The sequence below is a fragment of the Echinops telfairi genome, unplaced genomic scaffold (assembly GCF_000313985.2).
Source record: "Echinops telfairi isolate 266 unplaced genomic scaffold, ASM31398v2 ScPeMD7_31;HRSCAF=116, whole genome shotgun sequence".
Lineage (NCBI taxonomy): Eukaryota > Metazoa > Chordata > Mammalia > Afrosoricida > Tenrecidae > Echinops > Echinops telfairi.
Genome location: NW_022103928.1, coordinates 7,353,178 through 7,361,099, shown reverse-complemented (window position 1 = coordinate 7,361,099; position 7,922 = coordinate 7,353,178). Strand labels below are relative to the sequence as shown.

Below are 7,922 nucleotides of genomic sequence, written 5' to 3'. Positions count from 1 at the left end.
AGAGTACTTTCAAGGTGATAAGGTTGTTCTGTAAAGCAAAATTAAATACATAGCTTTGAAAAAAATTCCATGTTGAGGGGGTACCCCCTTGTATGAAGAAGAATGTGGCATCGGGACTTGAGAAAGGCTTACTAACGACCCGAGCTACAGAGATGACACATCCTTGCTTACTAAAAGTACAGAAAACTGGAAGCACACGCTGATGAAGCTCAAGGATCACAGCTTTCATTACAGACTACAACTAAATGTACAAAAAACAAAAATCCTTACAACTGGACTAGTCTGTAGTGCTGGATCCACAATCAACTCTCATGGAAGCAGCAGTCAAGAGATCAAAGGATGCACTGCACTGGGTAAATCTGCGGCACCAGGCCTCTTTAGAATATTGAAAAGCAAGGATATTACTTTGAGGACTAAGGTGCATCTGACCCAAACTATGGTATTTTCAATTGCCTACTATGCATGTGAAAGTTGTATAATGAATAAGAAAGACCAAAGAAGAATCCATGCATTTGAATTACGGTGCTGGCAAAGAATATTAAAAACCGTGTGGTGAGATCTCACCTTACGTAATTTGTATGTTATCAAGAGACCAGGCACCACAGAAAGGGCATTCTGTGTCATGTAGAAGAGCAAAAAAACAGAGGAAGGTCCTGGACGAGAGGGGCTGACACAGTAGCTGCAACAGTGGGTTCAAACATGCATGACGGGGCAGGGTGCTGTGCTGCTGTACGTGGGGTTGACGTGAGTGGGACCCGACTTGATGGCACCTGACAGCAAGTCCCAAGGACTGTGAGGCAACACTTTTGTTCCTGAAGCCACCTACCTTGTGCTTTTTGTTTGTTTGTTATTGCAGCCTGAAGAATTTAAGACAATCCTCACGTAATTCTACTATAGTGACATCTGCCACGTAACTAATCCTTCCCATGGACACTGAGTATTGGAAGGGTCTTGCCTCGGTTTTTGTTACTGATGTCAGATGCTACTTAGATGATTCCAATTCTCAGCAGCACCATGTGGCAGAAGAGGCCTCCCCTGTGAGGTTTCCTAGACTGTAATCCCTATGGGAGCAAGTGACCAGGTCTTTCTCGCACAGCCTGTCGTCGAAACAGCCAACCTCTCAGTGTGCTGTCCAGCACTTAACCACTGAGCTGCCTGTGCTCCTCTGGCCTCGGCCATGGAGAATAGTTTGTTGGAAACTACTCTCAAAAGCAAACCAAAAAGACTAAAATGCTTTCCAAATAAATGATCTGCATCTTGGAAGAGAGCTCCGGCACGCTTATAGGAAAACAAATGCCTGCCACTCGGCATAGTAAAGTCCACGATGTGTGACTGCCAATCAAATGGCCCATTGTGCAAAGCGGAGGGAAAACATGGCGCGTATGAGCAGACAGATCAGCTTTGGCACTAAATGCTTATATTAGGAAAGAGGAACTGGATGCAAATCAACCATCTAAATTCCAACATCAAGAAATTGAAAAGAGAACAAAATAAATGTAAGGCAAAAAAAGTAGGGGGGAGAAAATAAGGATAAGAGCATACATTAATGAAACTGAAAACAGAAAAGTCAGTAGAAAGTATCACTGAAGCAAAAAATAAAGATAAATAGTGGGAGCTGATGTCAAGGATTTCAAGAAGGAAGAAATGTTTTGTACAACACGGCTTGATGTGACTGAACTATGGCATGGTCTGATGTCTGGATTAGCTCCTCATAAAACAGTTTTGGGGACTAAAATAAAGATCCACTGCCACCTTACAAGAAATGCTCAAGCACTCTGAGTCTTCAAAGAGAACATTAAAGGTTCCTAAAGGAAAATGATCTCAGAAGGAAAGAAAAGATTTACGTAAAGGAACGAAGAACACTGAAAAAGTAAACATGATGTTTTCCCTTATTTGAAAAACCACTTTAAAACACAGTTTGGAAGATTTTTAACAATAACAATGTATTGTGGGTTTTATAACATAAATAAATGTAAACCATGAAAACAATGGCATAGGTTGGGAGGGAGAAATGAAAGTATGCTACTATAAATATTTATATTATAGGAAAATGGCACCATATACTTGAACGGATACTAAGATAGTTAAAGAGGTATAGTAAGCACAGAAGGCATAAAGGCAGAGAGACAATCACTGGTGCAATGGATTATGGTGCACAGGGTGGGAAGGAGGGGAACTGGAGAGCAGTCAGTGGATGCGGGAAGGGGGTGAGGATCAGAGCTGATTGTGATGATGCGTATGCAACCCTTTTTGGAAGCGGTTTAATGATGGAAAGTGTATGACATGTGAATATTGCATCAAGAAAACTACTAAAAAAAGAATAAAAGAAAACAAACTTGGCCAATGGTTACTGAGTTAGTTAATTGTGCCAGCCTGGCCGATAATCACATGTGGGGCTAATTGAAAGGTAGAGGGATAAATGGGTGGTGAACCTCGCCTTTCTAGTTCTCGGGTCTCTTGTTTTGTGATGGTTGCACCGGGTGCAGCTGCCTTAGCAGGTCCCTGCTTCAGCTTGCAAGATTGACTTCCTACAAGACATCCCCAAGGAGAAGCCACATGGACCTATCCCAATGCAGCACTGGGTGCTGGAGCAGCCGTGTGGAGACCCCTGCTAGTGCTGAGATGCTTATTCGTTCACTAACTCAGCTTTCCTCCTGCAGTCGGCATCATTGCCTCTGTTTTGTGAGGTGGAGGACTTTGTGGACTGGTGTTGGGTTAATGGGTTAATGTTGGACTTGTGGGCTTGGGCAGCATTGGGTTGGGATGTTTTTGTGATGCACATTTTCTTTACATAAAACTCTCTCTTATACATGAGTCGCTGTGGATTTGTTTCTGCAAAGTATCTAGACTAATACAGTTACCATGGGTGGAGGAAGAGTTTTTGCTTAGCTTTGAGTTTATTTTAAATGGTGGTAGAACAATTTGGTGGTAGAGAGGGATAACAATAATGGTTGTACAACACAAGGCAATATGGTGAATGTTTTGTTGTGTATACCTTTGCCAAAATAGAGAAAAATTACATGAATAACATGAATGAGTAGGGGGGGGAAATGCTCTAAAATTTATTGCAATAAAGATTGTACAACTCTTTGTGATATGGCTGAACTACTGAATTGTATGACATAGGGATGAAGTGCCAGTAATTTTTTTAAACAGGTATAATGTAAACCTTAAATAAATCCCTAAAATAATAAACCCACACATCATAGCTTACAGTTCAAGAAAAGTATATAAAACTAAAGAATAAGAAATGAATAATTTATCCAAAAGAATTCATACAGCTAGGCAGATAGGAACAAAGACCTATTGCAGAGGCGAGAGTATCCCAAGTGATTTTTTTCCAAGTAATTTTCTTAGGCTAGCATCACCCCCTAGCCAAAAGCAGATAGACACAGTACACAGAGAAAAAGAAAACTATAGAACAATATTTCTCAAAACTTTAGATGCAAAAATACTGAATAGTTTTAGTCAGTTGAATGAAACACGATATGGCCTAATGGTAAACCAGAAATCCAAGGTTGGTTTAACATTTCAATTAGTATGGTTAGAATAATCAACCATTCATGGTCAAAAGAACAGCATCTACCCCAGGTTGGGCACAGTTCAGTGTTAGGAAAGAAGGAGGCGTGGAAGCAGGAACCCCAGGGAGGACGGGGGCTAAGCGGTGGGCCACCGAGGAGGCTGGAATGGGTGAGTTGGATCAGAATGTGTATGAGTGGTTGAATGTAAAAACTAAGCTCTGCGTTGGAATTGAATTTGAAATTTTGGTATTGCGATGGCCACAGGGCTTACACTGCTTTCCTACTTTAGTATGTTAAAAGGTAAATTATAATTAAACCTTCACAATAGGTTTAAAAAAACACAATCATTATAATTTACCTTTTAACATACTAAAATTCAATTCGATTCCAATTCATAGCTTCCCAAGATAGGGCTCCCCAGATTGTAAATCTTGATGGGAACCCACAGCCCCATCTTTCTCCTTTGGAGTGACTGGTGGGCTTGAACCTTGTGGTTAGCGGGCAGTGCTAACAGCCCGCCAGAACAGAAAGCCTTTGGAAAATCTAATATCCATTCCTGCTTTAAAAAACATTTAATTGTGCTTTTAAAAATAATTTTATTGACATAATTCACATATCCTCCTATTGAATTGTTCAAGCATATAAAGAAGAGTTGTACGATTATCACCATAATCAATTTCTTCTCATGCTCATTGTTATTGGCTCTCCATTCCCACCCCCATCACCACCACCTCTCTTGCCTTGCCTCTAGGCAATTATGAATCCCGTTACTATCTTTCTAAATTTACATATCCTGGATTTCTTACACAGGAACCGATACATAATACAAACAAAACAACAGAGATACACCTCAAATGAGAAGCAAGCATAAAATATTACAAACTGAAACAACTTTAAAATAAGTGAAAGTTTACATAACAAAGGGGTCTCCCTTTCAGCAGTTTATACTTAACTTGCTCCATAACACACACACACACATACACACACACACCCGCCTGATGTCTCCTCTTTGCTTTGGGGGAAATGCTGACCACTGGTCTCATGTTGTTTAAAGAAGCACATTCTGTGTGGGTGTTATTGTTTATTTTATAAGTTAATCTGTTATTTAGTGGAAAAACAAATTTCAGGAATGGCTTCAATTTAATGTTGAAAGGGTGTCTTCAGGTAATATTCCAGGGGGTAGCACTAGTCTCTATCAGGTCAGTAAATCTGTTTTGGCTTCTTCCTTTTTTACTTTTCAATGAATTTTAGTTTTGGTCTACCTTTTCCTCTTATTTTAACTCTATCATAGTGTTCCTGTCTCAAACAGGAGGAGGCTGTGATTGGTGGGGGCCATTCACTGTGTAGACTAATTGCCTTCTTGCCTATTTGGTTCCCTTTAGTGGCCCTGGTGGCATAGTGATTATGAGCTGGGCTGCCATCTGCAAGGTCGGCAGTTTGAAACCACCAGCAGTTCCTCAGAAGAAAGCTGGGACTTTCTACTCTTGTAAACAGTGACAGTCAAAGAAACGTACAAGGGGAGATTCTCCCGTGTCCTACAGGGTCATTATGAGTCGGTATTGAGTTGATGGCCTTGAGTTTGGGTTTTGGCTTTCACTCTCCTTTGCTCGAGACAGAAAGAGACCAATAGTTTTAGCTTAATGGCTTCACCCAAGCTTTTAGGACTACAAGGCTTCTCAACACACGAAAATACATTACATTTTCTTTATGAACTATGTTATGCCAATTGATCTAGAGATCTCTTGAGACCATGGTCCTTAGCCTTCAAGCCCAGTAACTCAGTTCCGTGAGGTGTCTGAATATGTCTAGTCTTCATGTACTCTATTATAGATATGAACATATATGCAGTACAAATATGGACATGCAAATGTGCACAACTCTACATACCTACATAAGTAACCCCATGCATCCTTTCATCTGAATAGCATACATATCTACCTAGTAACCACTAACACACTTTCAGTTATTACTTTTGCTACGGAATTGTGTATCTTACAATATTTACTACAGTTGTCCATGATTCTCACCCACCCCACAGCATCTCCATTTACCTTGGTCACGTTGCACTGACCTTCCCAAACTGGGTCTTGCCTCTCCCTCACCAGCAATGACATGTGCCCATATCTATCTAGTAAAGGAACCTTGGAGGTGCAGTGGGATAAGCACGGGGTTGTTAACAAGTTGAGGTTCAAATCCACTAGCTACTCTGTGGGAGGAAAGGAGTCTGTCTACTTCTGTAAAGATTTCATCTCAGAAACCCTAAGGGCCTAAGGGTGGTTACGAGTTGGGATGGACTCAATGGCAGTGAGAACCATCTAGGAAGTGGTTCCCTCTCCCTGGCCCTCCTCATTCCTGGTAACTGCTAAAGAATGCTGCTTTCTGTGAGTAAATTTATTCTTGGCTGCTCATAGTAAAGGTTGTTACATATAATATGGCCCTATTGAAATTAACTTATTTCACTTAGCATACTGTTCTCCAGGTTCATCCATATTATAAGATGTTTTGTGGCTACACCACTGTTCTTTGTACTGCTGGTGGGAGTGCCATTTTCCCAATCCCACCAGCAGTACATGAGTTCAAGTGTCCCCGCAACCTTGTCTGCATTTGTCTTCTTGAGTATTCTTCTTTTTTATCAGTGTCATTTTTTCAGGGGGGAGATCATATCTCACTGTACTTTTGAGTTATAGCTCTTGAATGACCATGAGCATCTGAACCACATTTTGCATATGAACCACATTTTATATATCCATTCAACTTATGTTGTTTCCATTTTTGCTACTGTGAATAAGGCTGTGATAAACATGGGTGTGCATATATTGATTTGTGTCAGTGCTCTTTCTCCAGGAACCCTAGTGGCTCTGTTGCGTAAACATTGGACTGCTAACCATAAGGTCAGTGGTTCAAACCTGTCAGCCCCTCCACAGGAGAAAGTTGAAGTTATTTGTTCCTGTGAAAGTCTCCATACTTGGAAACCCTCTGTAGAGCTGCAATCAACTCAATGGTAGTGGGGTTTTCGGTTGTTTTTTGGTATGCACCTAGTAGTCGTTTGATAGATCATGTGGTGTTTCTTTTTCTAGATTCTGGAGGATGTACTAGACTGCTTTCCCTTGTGGGAGTGCCATTTTTCCAATCCCACCAGCAGTACATGAGTTCAAGTGTCCCCGCAACCTTGTCTGCATTTCTCTTCTTGAGTATTCTTCTTTTTTATCAGTGTCATTTTTTCAGGGGGGAGATCATATCTCACTGTACTTTTGAGTTATAGCTCTCGAATGACCATGAGCATCTCTTCAACAAGTGTTTGCTAGTTGCTTGACTCTCTTCTTTGACAAAGTGGTCAAAGCCATGTCCTTAGCCCATAGTTTGATTAGATGGTTTGTCTTTTTGTTGTTGAGGCCAACATCTATTTTGATTTTTTTTAAGTCATTTTATTGGGGGCTCATAGAACTCTTATCACAATCCATGCATCCATCCATTGTGTCAAGCACGTTTGTACATTTGTTGCCATCATCTTTCCCAATACATTTGCTTTCTACTTGAGCCCTTGGCATCAACAGCTTCAGCTAACGTCACACTTAATGGTGAAAGACTGGCTGTCTTTCCTCTACTGCTGGGGAGAGACCAGTGATGCCTGCTCTCATCACTCCCTTTCAGTATCATGCGGGAACTTATAGCTAGCTCAGTAAAGCCAAAGAAAAGAAATTAAAAAGCTCTAGATTGAAAAGAAGTAAACTTGTCTTGATTCACAGATGACAGGATCATCTATGCAGAAAACCTTGTAAGATACACATATACACACACACATGCGCACACGCCAGAGAGAAATAATGAGTTTAGCAAAGTGGATGATGCAAGTACAATAAACCAAGATCAATTCTATTTCTATACACTTGCAATGCAAATTGAAATTGAAGTTTTCAAAGTACTATTTATGATAGCATCAAATATATGAAATACTTATATATTTGACAAAAGTCCCATGTATTGATAGCTACAAAAGATTTCTAACGGAATTAAAACAAAAAGGAAATAGTTGTAGAGATGTAGCTTGTTCATGGGGAGGGGAAAGCAGCTTTGTTAAGATGTCAATTCTTCCCAAATTCGTCTATAGAGTCAACACAAGCTCAATTGATCTCCTGGCAGCCTTTCTTGTAGAAATTGACTATTTACATCTAAAATTCATATGACTGCTCAGGACCTAGCATAACAGAAGCTGCCTACAAAAAGCAAATCTGGAGGATGAACAGCACCTGACTTTAAGATTATAAAGCCATAATAATCATTACAGTGTGATGCTATTGGCCTGAAGACAGATAAATGGATCAATGGAACAGTGGACAGTGTCCAGAAATAGACTTATATATATATGGAAATTGATTTTTCATCAAAATACAAAGGCAACTC

The 7,922-nt window shown here is 40.3% G+C and overlaps 1 protein-coding gene across 1 annotated transcript in view; it reads right to left on the bottom strand.

Moving 5' to 3' along the window:
- Positions 1 to 7,922, bottom strand: part of EIF4E3 (eukaryotic translation initiation factor 4E family member 3) — a 107,373-nt gene that overhangs the window by 81,721 nt on the left and 17,730 nt on the right. The window lies entirely within an intron of this gene.